This window comes from Carassius gibelio, chromosome B23 (assembly GCF_023724105.1).
Source record: "Carassius gibelio isolate Cgi1373 ecotype wild population from Czech Republic chromosome B23, carGib1.2-hapl.c, whole genome shotgun sequence".
Classification (NCBI taxonomy): Eukaryota; Metazoa; Chordata; class Actinopteri; order Cypriniformes; family Cyprinidae; genus Carassius; species Carassius gibelio.
Genome location: NC_068418.1, coordinates 10,016,001 through 10,030,697, shown reverse-complemented (window position 1 = coordinate 10,030,697; position 14,697 = coordinate 10,016,001). Strand labels below are relative to the sequence as shown.

At 39.1% G+C, this 14,697-nt stretch overlaps 1 protein-coding gene across 5 annotated transcripts in view; it reads left to right on the top strand.

The window, feature by feature from the left end:
- Positions 1–634: 634 nt before the first annotated feature.
- The window catches only part of LOC128011201 (protein NDRG3-like), a 73,868-nt gene continuing 59,805 nt past the window's right edge, over positions 635–14,697 (top strand). For 4 of the 5 annotated variants that reach the window (XM_052593371.1, XM_052593369.1, XM_052593367.1 and 1 more), the window contains exon 1: positions 635–796. The gene's annotated coding sequence lies outside the window, so the exon portion shown is untranslated. Of the gene's footprint in view, positions 797–1,041; positions 1,063–14,697 lie in introns of those variants that run through there. The other variant, XM_052593368.1, reaches the window with a different exon arrangement.

Genomic DNA, 14,697 nt, shown 5'->3' with positions numbered 1-14,697 from the left:
CAAACCAAAAAATAACAATCTAAACCTTGTCTCTGAGAATGTCTAAATATATATCTAACTTAATAAAACATCTCTACATACAACTTAATAAAAAGAAGTAAAATCAATTAGAGAATATTTAGGTATTTTATATAGAGCATTATATGAATCTATGGGCAGCTAAACCATGGATTTGCAGGTGTTTTTTTTCTTATTTTACTCCCACCAGATGGCAGGATCTTGCTTAAAAATGGATTTTAAAGGTATTGGCTCTATTTTAACATGAAATACTAAATTAATTCAAAAGTAATATTCGATACTATAAAATGATATTTTCTTGTGGCAAATTGATCATAATTAATGCATAAATATTAATTAGTACCATTAAATTATCTCAAAATACAATATATATATATATATATATATATATATATATATATATATATATATATATATATATATATATATATATATAATAGAACAAAAAACGTTTCAGTTTATTTTATTGGGGGGGGGGGGGGGGTGTCACCTTTGACCATGCAGATCACAAGTGTTATTCACAAATGAGGAGCACCAGAGGGTTAAACACACTTAAATACGTGGTTAATTACATCTAGACACTGTAGCATATTACTAAAATGTGAAATTATATGTTTCTTGTAAGTCGTAACGTCACCTGTCCAGAGGCTGCGCGCGCGTGAGCTCCTCCTCCGTCAGCGCCACTGTCTCGCGCTCTCTCCAGTGACCACAGCACGCCGCACAAACAAGTCTTCGACCAGAGCCCATCCAGACCAGCACATTTTGATCTCCTTGAACGGTGAGTGGTGATATCTTTTCGTTAAGTCCTGGTGTTTTAATGTATTTCCTGAAGTTGTCGAGTTCATCAGTTCTTGCGCGAGCGCTCCGTGCTGAACGCGAGCTAACAGCAGGCTAGCGCGAGAAAACGACCGAATGAGACATAACGGGACGCTCAGTCCAAAATACTTAAAAATAGAGCTCTTTCGTCGAGAACAGACGTGGAGGAATGTAACGATGTCATTGTCGCCTCTTTCCCCGTTACTGCTTGATGCGTGGATGAGCAAAGTGAGTCTGATAACCGTCATGTAACGTTAACGGTTGAAAAAAAAAAACATACTAACTAATTCGATAAACTGGGTACATGTGATGTATGGTTTTGGTGTTTTGTTTTGTTTGAACGTGTTAACAGCTGTTCAGCACTCCGAGGAGCTGAGTTTAACACTTTCATGATCCAGGATCAAGCCTCGGTTAGACTTCAGTCTCTTCAGACACGGACACACTGTATGCTGCCGAACATAAACCTCTATTCTATCTGAAACGTGTCCCTAGAAGATAAAGCTGGGATCAGTTTTAAATAAATGATTATGTGTTGCCGGCTTTGGCATCTCTGCACGTGTTTTATAAAAGGGTTTCTAACCCAGTTTCCCAAAATACTTCAATGAAACAACACCGCACCAGCAGAGCCATCTGATAAGTGAGGGTCCAGATGCTCTAGTGCACACCAACAACTGGGACAAAATGACATTCCTCGGGTGGTGTTGGTCCAGCTACAGTTTTTTTCTTTTTTTAAGCCCACTGAGGGTTTGTATGTATGATATATTTAATCAATAATACTATGTTGCTATGTTCCTGTTGCTCCGTGGTAGAGCTTTGTGTTAGCAGTGCAGAAGGTTATGGGTTTGATTCCCAGGGAACACAAATACTGGTGAAGAAATGTATAGCGTGAATGCACTTAGGATAAAAGCGTCTCACAAATGTAATACTGCATGACTTCAAATGTTTCTGTTTTTAGAGCTTTTATGTTAACAAAAAATAATCGCACTCGACTTGTTAACTCCGCTATCAACCAACAACTGAAAAACTTTAGTTCATCTAATGAATGAAAGTCAGTCTACTGAGCCAAAATCGCACATTGTGAGATGCACAGGTACCTCAGCACACTATTCTCAACCGTGATGAGGATCAACAAATTTAAAATTTGTTAAAAATATGAACTTTGATCCACATGACATCTTACTGACAGTGACCGCAGGATAAATTAAGCCAGTAAAATGTAAAACTGATAATATTTTAATAATAATTAACATGAAATGTGCTGGGAACATGTGCAATATGTAAGGAATAATTGATGACGGGCCATTGAATTATTAGAACAATAATGCACACCTGAGCTGGTGATGTGGCCATGATGTGAAGTAGAGTATTGCTGGAATGTTAAAATATACATTTTTTGCCTTGGTAAAATTTGCATTTTAGGGGCTAAATATCACGTTATTGGTATTGGGGTTGCTTCAAACCGCGGACATGAAAAACAATCGCAGACTTGGCAACACTGGTTCAGGTGGAGCAGCGGTTACTACACAGAGCTGTAGTCCACCAACAACTAACACAAAATCGCTTTCAAAATCGCCTGCAATTTTAACATCGATTTTGTGTAGATTGTCAGTGAATTACGGCTCGGTGTAGTAAATGCCAACCAGTGTTGCCAAGTCTGTGGTTGTTTTTCATGTCCGCAGGTCGAAGCGACCCCGATACAAAAAAACACTAAAATGCGAATTTTACCAAGGCAACCCTGCTAAAAAATGTATATTTTAACCCGGGAAGCAATTTTTATCGGAGAACCTCCTGGAAGCGCGATTAAGCTAGTTTTGGACTAGTTTTGAGAAGCAACTGGGCAGGATTTGTTGTGAAAACCTGGCAACCCTGATCTGAACGCACATGCTGGAGATATACTTCTAATTACAGGAGCATCTTTACTGATGAGAGGTGCATGAAAATCACATTCGATTTTTTGCACAGACCTAGAAACGACACAAGGATGAGTAATTCAGGACAAGATTTTTTATTATTGTGTGAACTAACCGTTTGAGGAATAGTTCACCTGCTCACTCTCAGGACATTCAAAATGTAAATCTTAATGTCATGTGAAGCAGAAAGCTGCATATTTTAAAGAAATAAATCCATCAATATCTTGGATAATAAATTTTTTTAGTGTGTTTGCTCTGTTTTTATTTTGTTTAACACCTTGTATTATTCTAGCTCAGTTTTGTCATGAAGATATAATCTTATGTTGCATATGGCAATAGAAATAAATAACTACTACTGTCTTTATTTGTAAACAGTGCTTGATCTGTGCATATTTCTCTTGAAATTAAGATTTTAAATATCTAGCATTAGGACCAACATGCTCTCTCTCTTTATTTTTCTTTTCCTCGATGTAAGCTATGCTAATCAGTCTGCCACCATTGTCACAGTCACTGTCTCATGAAATTAGATGACTGAGTTTGTCAAAAAGAGGCATTCCATCACTGTGGACCCTTCATTTACCGAAGCAGTGTGAGCTGTTATTTCAGGTGCCATGAGAAGCATTTGGCAAACATGTCGATACAGCTTACCAGCACACCTGGATGTGTTTTAGAGCCTGTTATATCTGTCCCCATGAGGACGGTTCTCAGCAGGACTGGTTTGATCTGCTTTTTCACTCCTGCAGTGGAGGTGTTTCTCTGTCATGGCTGCGGGAGCTTATGTTTTATGCACTAATGGAACACTCAGATGCATAGATTATGAAATTGTATCCAGACTTCAGACATGTAGCTTAGCCAAAATGTTTTTTCCATTCCTTGTAAGGCACCTAAAACATGAAGAGGTCTTGCTCAACAGAGCACTGAAATATCACCACCACCTCATGTTGTTCAAAACCCGCAAGACCTTCAGGATGAGGAGAAGAATGGTTGAATACATTCATTATTATTATTATTATTATTTTATTTTATTTTTTTTGCGCACAAAGTATTCTCGTTGCTTTGTAAAATTATGGTTGAAGCCCTGATGCCAAATGGACTATTTTCGTCTTTCAGATGAGACGTTAAACCGAAGTCCTGACTCTTTGTGTTTAGACATGTGCTGGTATTCGGTAATGCGATTATATTACGGTAATGAATATGCACGATAATGTTATCGTGGTCACTTCTAAATACCGTGAATAATGATATATTACAAATTATTCAGAATTTCTAATGCATTTTAAGAAAACTATTCCCATCAACTGGTCAAAATGCACAACACTACCAGGGAACTATATTGTGAGAGGGGGGGCGGCGTTTCCATGGTGACGCGTCATTGCTTGTCACGTGACACACCGCAGCAGCAACAGCGCTGAATGAATGATGTTCTGCTTTTATGTCATTTTTCCTTTTTTTATTCAGAATATTCACAAATGTGTTCGCTATGGCATGAAATATCTGATATTCCGATTGTCAAATACATGCAAGTGGAAGTATATTGTTGTTTAAACACCTTTATAACGATCGCGTTAGTTGATCTGTATGCGCGATGGGTGCCGCCGTGTTAGTTTGTGCTGCAGACGCAGTTCAGAGAATCGGATCTGTTGGATTTACAACCTCTATGTTTACAACACGTGAATTCATCCACTTCTCCTGAAATACCTAAAAGTAAGTGGCTGGTGAACTGGGAATAGAATAGAGTAAACATTGAAGTTACTTACACAATGTGTATCTGATATGAATAAAACGTGTCGAATTATAATGGAAAGGATTATTATTACCTCTTCCATAGACATCAGTGTGTATTTTACAAACTCTAAATGTATTGTTTTTTTTTGTACTTATGTAAATTTATATGTTTGAAACCTAAAATAAACAGTATGTGGTTGAAAACACTGAAAAGTTGTGATATATGACAGCTCTGAGCGCGCCTGTCTCTGGCTAAATTCAACATTTGAATTTAGCAGTTGATCATGTGATGCACTTGATCGTATGCGCCAGGGACCAGCCTAGACTGATTACACCTGTGTGATCGTCAGTGCGAAAGGCTTAAAAACAATAAATTTTCTGACATTTTGAAATGTAGGCTTAAATCAAACACATTTTAATTTAGAGTCTGTATATATATATGGGGTGGGGAAACAGGGAGGGGGGCGGCCGCCCCCCCAGCCCCCCCTGTTCCAACGTCTATGAACACTACTGTATGTGGAGTGTGCGCACTGATGTAAACAAGCGCGATTGAGAAGCACATGGGGAACATGTGAGAGATGCGCTGAATGAAAGCACATTCACTCTCTGACAGCAGATGGCGCTAAACTGCAGAAAATGCAGTCTTTACCCTGGAAACCCCATAAATAAAGCAGCTGCTACTTTCTGAAGCATGTTTAAAGAATTTTAAATATTCATTCAGATTTGTGTATTTGCTATGATGTCCATCACAGAGCCGAATACTAAAGTAAATAAAGTATTTAGACTTAATAGGTTATTTATTTTCAAACTTTTTTTTTCCATTTTAATCTGGACTACAACATGCCCTAGATATTGTTTGAAATATTTTTTTATTCTTTGTTAAAGAATCACTTTAGATTAAGACTTCATTAGTTAAGATTAATTAATTCATTAGTTAACATAAACTGCCAATGGAAAATTCTTCTGAACATCATTAATCTTAGGTAATCCGATATTTAATAACACGTTGTTAAAGTTGCAGCTGTTATTTAGTGAGCTAACATGAACTAAGAATTGTATTGTATTTTTTTTTTAACAAAGATATCCATCCCCATATCTGCTGTATGGCTTCATCACTCTGTTTCCTCTCTACCAATAAGCTGATGTGTGGAGGGTGTTCTGGCGCACTATGGCTGCCGTCGCATCATCCAGGTGGATGCTGCACACTAGTGGTGGTTGAGGAGATTCCCCCCTTCTATGTAAAGTGCTTTTACATTTCAAGACCTGGGAACATTGCAGCTGTGTTGCTGTTTATGGAGGGTCCGAGTTCTCCCAGATTTCAGCAAAAACATCTTAACTTGTGTTCCATAGATTAATTAAAGTTTTACTTCTGTATGAGGGTCAGTAATGACAATTCTGTCAATCCGCCCCATCCCAGTTCCGTGTTCGGAAAGGAAATTAAGTGTAATACGGACATCCTAAAGGGAATAAATAGCCTATGAGATTGGATGTATAACAAAATTGCATTATTTTTTTCTCGCAATTAAATCATTGGGTAAGTATAGGTGACTGTATATAAATTGCAAGCATCGGGGAGCCACTATTGAAACCGCTTTCGATTGCGTGCTCTCATTTTACTTTCATTTTCGAGGTTCACGATCACAGGGAGTGGCAGTACTTACGACACATTTGACAAGATTAGATGTTTGTCATTGGTGCTCAGGATCTGCAAATCATTCGCCATCGTCCTATCAGAAATTTTCTTTACTCTGTGTATGTGGTTAGTGAACTTTCATGTACTGTTATGCAATAGGCTACAGGTAGCAAGCGGTTAAACTTCTAGTTGTTTCATAGAACCATTTTAAAGGGCACACCCCAAACACTGCCCCACCCCGATGTCATCATCCATCACGATTTTTCACTGTAGACATCATCCGATGCCAATTTTGTAGACATTGGACTAGTTTCACTGTAGACTAGTCAAAAAAGTTAGCAAGAGTGTGATTACAAACACTGACTGTTAGATTATGGAGTCTGATGAGATAAAGATCAAAACTAGGGATGCACCGGTTGACCGTCCATGAATCGGTTTTTGGTCTTTTTTCGCCCGATTTTCCCGGAAGTGCGCCTGCGTGCGCAGACTACATTGTAATCATTCGCTATCATGTCATTTGGGAGGAAGTATTTTGAAATCTGTGCGAAGCAAACTGCTGACTGCACAAAATAAGAGTCCCTTTCCTGCGCACACTGAAGCTGTGCGAGCATACTGTACCTGTCCCAGGGGGGCAGGGTTTCATATTTTATTGAAGCAGCCCTGGGCGCCACTATTGGCTAGCGGACCCCCACCTGCTGTTAGCATTCCATTGACTCCCATTCATTTAGGCGTCACTCTGACAGCGAATAACTTTGTCTGCAAGATTGGGTGGGTGATTTAGATGTCTCTTGGCACAGCAATTAGAAGACTTACAATTGTCAGATTGGTTGCTCATGTGACATCTACGTCATCAGCTCAGTTTGAGTCTGCACAGTATGCTCGACCCCCAGGAAGTGCGTGCTTCTAATTGACTTCATTTGTCTCCGTTGAATCCAATGGTGTCGCTGTGTCCTTTTCTTTTAAGGTCTATGACCTGTCCACGCCCTGCACACGTGTAGACAGTGAAAGGATGTTCAGGTCAGCTTCTCGCGTGTTGGTTGAGAAACGGAACGGACTAAACTGTGACAAAATTGAAATGCTTTTTTTTTTTTTTTTTTTAAGTATACCTTGCATACACGTTTGAAAAGCCAGAAGTAAACGTCAGTTCTGTATAGGATGATTATTTTTATTTTACCTTAAAATTACATAGCCTTTATTTGATTTAAAAATCACCTGCTGTAGCACACTGAAAAAATTTGGTGCTAATGATTCACATCTGTATTTTTTTAACTTGAGACAATAATTATTTATTTTTCATTGGCTCAAGTAAAAAAATATAGATGTGAATCATTACCCTAATTATTATTATTTTTTAATTGGATCAATGAAACACTTTCCATCTTTGTTTAATTTGCACCAACATGAATTGTTTTTAACATTTTGGAATAATGTATTTATATAGCATAGTTTTATTTAGTCTCACTGGTAAAGACCTTTTTTTTTTTAAACCAAATGTAAAAACTAAAACAAATACTGAATGCTGACTAAGAAACATCTTATTGAATGTGTGTTGATTGTGTTGCTTGGACTATGGAACTATGCAGTTATTGCCTTTAATTTCATACGGTTACAGTTAATCTTTTCATTTAAGGTCAGTTCTATGAAAAGCTAAATGCTGATGTCTGTACCATCTATGTTTGTATTGAATGTAGGCTACTTACTGCGCAGTTACTGCTGTTAATTTCAGATGGTTACGGTTATTGTTTTCAATAGCTAAAATCTATTTTGGCCTATGAAATGCCAAATAAAACTCTTTTTTTTTAAGGCACACTTTCCTTCTTTCTTGTTAGTTGCTTAAAGAAAAAAAATTGGTATAGGAATCGGCCATTTTAAGTTGTAAAAAATTGGAATCGGCCATGAAAATCATGATGCATCCCTCCCAAAAACAACACGTAATTCTTGCAGCACACTGTCTTAAATGGAAAGAGAAAACCACAAGTAGGCCAGTAGGTTTGTCCTTGGGTCTTTTTGCTGATAATAGTTGGATTCCGTTTTGTTTATTAGACAATGCTGTTGTTGTTTTTTATGTAGATTGCAGGAAGGGATATCTGCATATGTATATCCCAAGCACATCACTGGCCAGAACACATGTGTTTTCCCTGTTGTTTTATTGATTGGTTTGCTCTCCCTCCTCCCATTTTCTATGCTCACAACTTCCCTGGGTGACAGCTGTTGTATGTTTTCTCTGTTTCCTTTATTTTCCTTTGCTCCCCACAGTCCTCCATCAATCCACGCCTGCTTCTATTTCTGGTGGCATCCCCCATGGGATGACAGGGCTCATGGCCTCCACTGGATTCCTGGAGAAGTAGACTAGTGGAAACTGAGGTTCCTCGCGGGCTTGTTGTTTATCTGTCAGCACCTATCTGATCACCTTCCAGGAAAAGAAAGGAGTTGTCAGTCAGCAATCCAGCTAGAAATGGAAGCTTGCAGCAATCATTTTCTTTCATAATCACAATTGTATTGATGGGCTGTTTTTTAGACAATCGCTTGATTTCATTGTCTTGGCACTCAAGCCTGCCGGCAGAATGCTTTTGTCTAATTAGCAGCATGTTCAGTGGTTTTTAGGACTTTATAATCCTATTGTTACAGACATACTCGGAGCTAACAACTAAAACCAGCTGGCACGATAGGCCATGTGGATCAGAATCTGTCTGTAAGCAGCATATGTTTTCAGACATGAGTGAGTGTCACTAAGATCTGGGAGTGGCTGACTAGGTGGTACAGCGCGTAGCAGTGGTTGGATCTTAATAGTTGCAATGAATAAGATATATAGATCATATTTTCTTCAGTATTTCCTGACTGATATCCAAGGGGGGTGCTTATACATGGATGACATTTTTCCCAGAATTCAATATCGGTAACAGAGAAAAATGTAATTTCATAATTACTTGGATATGTCTCTTTTCATGCTTGAAACTCATAATTGCTTGAGCTTTCCAGGAATGGGACCTCTCAGGACTGGGTCCCTTGGCACTATATCTGTAACTACAGTTAAGCCCCTTTCACACTGAGATTCCAGATAATACACGGGTAATGCGTCCCGGCAATTGTTCCCAGGTCGTTCCCAAGATTTTGCTCCTTTCACACTGTCAGTGATTTCCAGGAATATGTGCGGGCATTTACATGCAACCCGTAAAGGTCCAGTAATGAAACGTGACATCAGGATGTGACGTAATGAACAAGTCAAAAACGCTAGGGACATTAACTTTTCACTTAAGCTGGCGAACGATCTCAGCTTCAGGGTGGATAGTGAGGAGCTAACTGATCTCTGCTTGTTACAGTTTGCACATAATTTTTTTGGTGCAAACATTGATCTGACTCCAAAACACCTGGTAAAAGAGTTGCAGGATAACATGCGTCATCACTACGACACGCCCACAGAGCTCATCCCGGGGCTGATCCCGACAATGTTACTAGGACTCCAACCTGGGAACGATCCCGGAATCAATCCTGGGACGTATTTGCATCCATTCCACACAGAAGGCAATCCGGCAGTGTTCCGGGTCCAACGGTGCAGTGTGAATGAGTCCTTAGGTAGGCACTACGAGACGGAGTATAAAAAATGGGAAAGCAAATAAAATAAAAAATTGTGGGAGCTGTAGTTTCATTAAACATAAACATTAAACTCTGTCAATAACTGTGACCCTCCTTTCGGTCATCTTGCCTTCCAATATCTTTTTGATGACAATACAGTTATTAACTAGCTTGCAGGAATTAGAGAACTAATTTCTCAAGAAAAAAAACTTTTTCTCATTATTTCAAAGGATTTGTTTGCTCACTGCTCGAGTGAGTTGAATATAACATGCAGTCCTAGCTTGTCCTCTCTCTTTCTCTTTCTGTATTCCAGCCTGGCTGAAATTGTAGATGTGGTTGTTCTGAAAGAGCTGATTTACTGAGGTCCAGTTACCTGATCCTGGAAATACAGAAAGTAGATACTCACAAGCAAACCAGGGAAGAGCCTCTGTTGCATTATGCTGCAGATAAGCATCTTTTTCTCTTCGCATCCTGTAGACATCTCATACCACAGAAAAAAAACTCTCTCTTACTGTAGATCAAAGAGGATGATCTGCCTCTGAGAAGAGCTTCTGTCCATGTGAACACAAGTGTGTGTGTATGGTCTATTTTTAAGTGTCTCTGTAATGAAGGTGGTGAGTTAGTAACGTAATCATAATCTCTGCTCTGTAGTGGTTGCTGTGATGGAATTGGAGATAAGCTCCATTCTGTACAACTGGTTTAAGATTTTAACATTTGCACTTTTAAAAGTGAAAGTGAAGTGACGTATGGCCAGATATGGTGACCCATATACTCAGAACTTGTGCTCTGCATTTAACCCATCCAAGTGCACACATACAGTAGTGAACACACACAAGCCGGTTTCACACTGCACGTTGGACCCGGGAAATTGCCGGAACATTGCCGAGTCGGGACCTTTACAGGTTGTGTGTGAAAGCATGCACATATTACGGGTAATCACTGGCAGTGTGAAAGTGCAAAATCTAGCGACCCTGGAACATTTGCCGGGAAACGTTACCCGTGTTTTTTTCGGAATCACAGTGTGAAAAGGGCTACACTGTGAACGCACACTAGGAGCTGTGGGCAGCCAATGCTGCGGCGCCCAGGGAGCAGTTGGGGGTTCGGTGCCTTGCTCAAGGGTCTTAGTCAGTCGTGGTATCGAAGTTAGAGAGCATATGTTATTATTAACTCCTCCCACCTACAATTCCTGCCAGACCTGAGACTCAAACCTATCACCTTCAGATTACAAGTCCGACTATCCATTAGGCCACGACTGCCCCCATACCTAATTAAGACACATATTGAATTAGAAATAAGAGTGATAAACACTTGAAATTTCATTAACAAGGCTTCTAACGTTGCATTTAAACAATGCCCAATTGGCACTAAGGGGCCTAAGTGTGCCAAGAAAGCATCCCCCACACCATTACTGTAGCTGAGGGGCTAAGGACTGTAAGGTGCTAGCTGTGGCTAATGAGTTGAAGCTGGGCCGGGTGTGTCGGTAAGAACACCGAAGTCGGACAAGGAATCCAGTTAAACAGATTTATTTATACAAGCATATGAAGAGGGGGAGCCAAATCTTGATAAGCTGTATTAAACAGTACTCTCAGTGCACAGATCGAAGATGAGCATGAATATTAAGTGATATCATCTTTGCTTTATGTCCTGAGGAGTGTCAGCATATGAGTGTGTGGTCTGTAACAAACAAATAAAAGATTTGCTCTAACAAACAATGCTTCTTTCTTATCACAATTACACTAACAACAACATAAATTACATTAAAACTACTGGCTTCCCCAAACATCAACACAATGTTGCCATTGAATACAGCAGAACATGAAACATAATTCACAGCTTACATGTATAATAATTATACATAATTACACAATTACACTGTACTGGATGAAACTCAGATACTACTATACTTCACATTAGCATCCATTTTGTGTCATAACTCTTTCCACATCGCTATCCAAGCAAACAACAATCAACTAAGCCCGAGTAACAGTGAAATTTGTAGTACTCACTTTCTCTCTGGACTAGGGATGTCAACGATTAATCGATGATCGATTAATTGTCGATAAGAGATGCAATCGATTAAGGCTATCGATGGTCGGTTAACCGATTCAATGTTGGGCTGCGTGCGGCTCATGCGCACTCAACACGTGCGAGCGGCTGTGAGTGACGGTGACAATATATAAAAGCATCATCATTCATTCACAATGTACAAATTAAGCTTTTAATGTGATTTAAACTTTAAAGTACATTAAAATAGAAACAACATAAAAGTTCTTCAACATTAAATGCAATAGAAATGTAGTTACTAATCATTTCATCAGATAACTGTTTTATATCGTGCGCTTTGCAGGGCTGCGGGACACAGTGACAGGACAGGTAGTCTATTCATTCCTACAACTTGTTAATTCATTCCTACGAATTATTAATGTGGCAATTGTCCATGTTTTATTAATTTTGTTCCCTAAATAACCCATGATTTAAGTGAAATAAGGGAACAAATTAATAAATCGAACGAATTCTTAATTCATGAAATCTTTAATTTCCCTTCCCATGTTTACCACAGTAAGAGATGCGAAAACAGTTAAAAGCGAAAGATAATAAAATAAACCTGGGAAATTAGAGGGTTAGACTATGAAGATTTAGGAAAAGAAACAATGCCTAAATATACTGAATTTGTGGAAATTCGTGACCAACCGGCAAACCAGAACAAAGCCGCGTAAATGAAGACTATGGGGTCCAAAAGCATGGTCGCGAGCTAACATTTTCCAGTTAACCTATTATTCCTCTAATAAACAAAGCTTTTATATCACACTTGTCATAATCAGATCTTATCATTTCTAAATAAATAATTGCTGGATTCAAAACAGCGATTAATAGGCGCTGTGACCGACACATTCCTGGAGCATTCACTGCTGTCACTAAACGGTGACGCCGAGCATCGTTCACAAGTTTCTGCATGGACCTGACTATGGCACAGGTTCTAAGCCCTGGGACAAAATGGGATGCTTTAAGGAAAATTTATAGCCTACTAAGTAATAGGCCCAACATAAAAATAACAATTTGTTTTCATGTTTTTTTTTTTTTTTTTTTTTTTTTTTTTTTTTAAATAGGCTATGCGAAATATATCCGACTTAAATAGGCTAATTAAGATAAACGGATTTAAAACAGAAGTGTGGGCGCTCCATAAGTTCACAAAAAAAAAAAGGATGACAACGCATTCTGTTTGTTTGCTTTATTTTACAAGAGCACAAATCTTCTGTTTTTATTGTGAGTGTGCACAAATGAAAGTAAACACTTTTGCGGAAAATATATATATTTTTTTTAATGTCTCAGCTGTTTCGATCGCCCCGGAGCCTGCTGCACACGTATATTCTAGCGATTCAAACTTACATCGCAGTCTGTTCATTATCAAAATAAAATGTCAACTAAACATTAAAAGGTCACACTGGTCAGTTTAAATAGACCGTGGCATACGGTCCACTCTGCTGTTATGCCAAGGACGTTTTTGCTCATATGAAGAGGGTCTTTTCCGTCTATATGCGAATGCGTGTTAAGTACAAGCCTAGTTTACATTATAAATAATAGTTTAACATTCAAATACATTGCGAATATTGAAACATTTCGATTTGTGCCTAATGAGACATGAGCAATAACCTCCAAATAAATCTAGCCAAAGCCCCGCTCGCTCATCCTCGTGCACACATGCACTGTCACGATCTAATGCGCTGTATGCAGGATTTTTAAAAATCTGACATTTTCTAGGACAGAATCCAGCAGGATCAAATTAATGTGAGCAACTGTGTTTTGGTGCAGCAGCGCCGATGTAGTTCACTTAATGTGCAGCGCAGTCACACGCGCTCCACATTTCGGATAATTTTATACAATAATGTCAGTTGAAAACATTGCAATTGTGCTTTAAAATACAACAACGAGCACCACAAAACCATTTAAAGAGGCGCGTTCAGCGTTCTCCGTGCGGGATTGGAAACTGTCAACAAAGTAAAATTACCTCAAAAGTATGGCGCGCTCTCTTCATTTTATCAAATGATCATAATCGCATCTATTCATTTTATAATCCTGCTACTAGCATTTTATTCAGACTAAAACCTCTTTAATTCAAGTGAGAAAGCGTTTTGTGTGTGCGTGTGGCTTTTGCACATCCTGTCATACCGCTGACTGCGTGCCTGCAATAGACGCATTTTGCAGTATTATGGTTAACGATTAATCGATTAATTGATCGTTAATTTAAACGACGATCGATCATGGAAATAATCGAAATTTGACATCCCTACTCTGGACGCACACAACTTTAAACACTCATAAGAACATAATGAAGATCAAAACTGCATTTAGTCAGGGAATTTCACGGCTCATTCTCTTTGAAGATGACGCTTGATACAAGACTGGATTGCGGTGCGTGTGCGCGCTCTGAAGCATCCCACCGTATGAGCTGTGCTCTGTCAAAATAAGAGTCCACGCAACCGGGATGAGAGCGCTCCTATCCATCCGCATCGTAAATCAGTGTCATTAATGAGACTTTCACACAATTACACCACCAGCACCAGCCTGCACAGTGGTAACAAGGCATGATGGATCCGTGTTCTCATTCGGTTTACGCCAAATTCTGACTCTACCATCTGAATGTCTCAACAGAAATTGAGACTCATCCGACCAGGCGACATTTTTCCAGTCTTCAACTGTCCAATTTTGTAGAGCTCTTGCAATTTGTAGCCTCTTTTTCCTATATGTAGTGGAGATGATGTGCGTGTTGTGGCTTCACAAATGCTTTGCTGCAAACCTCGGTTGTAACGAATGGTTATTTCAGTCAAAAGTTGCTCTTCTATCAGCTTGAATCAGTCGGCCCATTCTCCTCTGACCTCTAGCATCAACAAGACATTGAAACCCACAGGACTGCCGCATACTGGATGTTTTTCCCTTTTCACACCATTCTTTGTAAACCCTAGAAATGGTTGTGCGTGAAAATCCCAGTAACTGAGCAGATTGTGAAATACCGGCCTGTCTGGC